Source organism: Polistes canadensis, unplaced genomic scaffold, assembly GCF_001313835.1.
Source record: "Polistes canadensis isolate GaletaPanama2010 unplaced genomic scaffold, ASM131383v1 scaffold_567, whole genome shotgun sequence".
Classification (NCBI taxonomy): domain Eukaryota; kingdom Metazoa; phylum Arthropoda; class Insecta; order Hymenoptera; family Vespidae; genus Polistes; species Polistes canadensis.
The window spans coordinates 23,441-24,152 of NW_014570114.1; positions in this window are offsets into that span (position 1 = coordinate 23,441).

Here is a 712-nt window from a genome sequence, read left to right on the forward strand (position 1 = left end):
CAACGGTACAAATGTGCTACTAGAAACAAGACAGAATGGACGTTAGGTTTACTACAATCGAGTTTTGTTAAAAGAGAATTAAATTCTTCACGTATAGTAACAAAAAAATGTTGTAATAAGATGATTTTTTCTTTTTTATTGACTTCAATTGTTAAAATATAAATGTTATTTGCTAAATTTTATTTGACTAGACACTTTTCATTTGTTAGTATACGCTTTATAACTTGAAAGAAAGGTTTTATTGCGTCTGTTAAATAGCACTTTTTTAGATTGTTTTTAATATTTACCTACGCTTTAATTCAGAAACTAGCGAAAATTTATTTTTAAATATAATAATACATTTTTAGCAAAGGTAAATATAAACTACTAGAAACTAATAAGAATAGATATTTAGTTGACTACAATCAAGTTTCTTCAAAATATATATGAATTCTAAACGTCAAGTTACCAAAAAAAGTTGTAAAAAAATGATTTTAATCTGATCTCCTCGACTGCAGTTGTTGTAAAATAAATGATATATGCTAGATTTTTTTGGATAAAACACTTTTCATTTGTAAGTACACGCTTTAAAACTTGAAAGAAACGTTTCATAGCGTCTGTTAAATAGCATTTCTTTAGATATCTAATAGTTTTTACTTATACTTAATCTAGAAAGCAGCGAAAATTTTTCTTAAATATATTGAAAAGTTTTTAGCGAAGGTACAATGTGCTA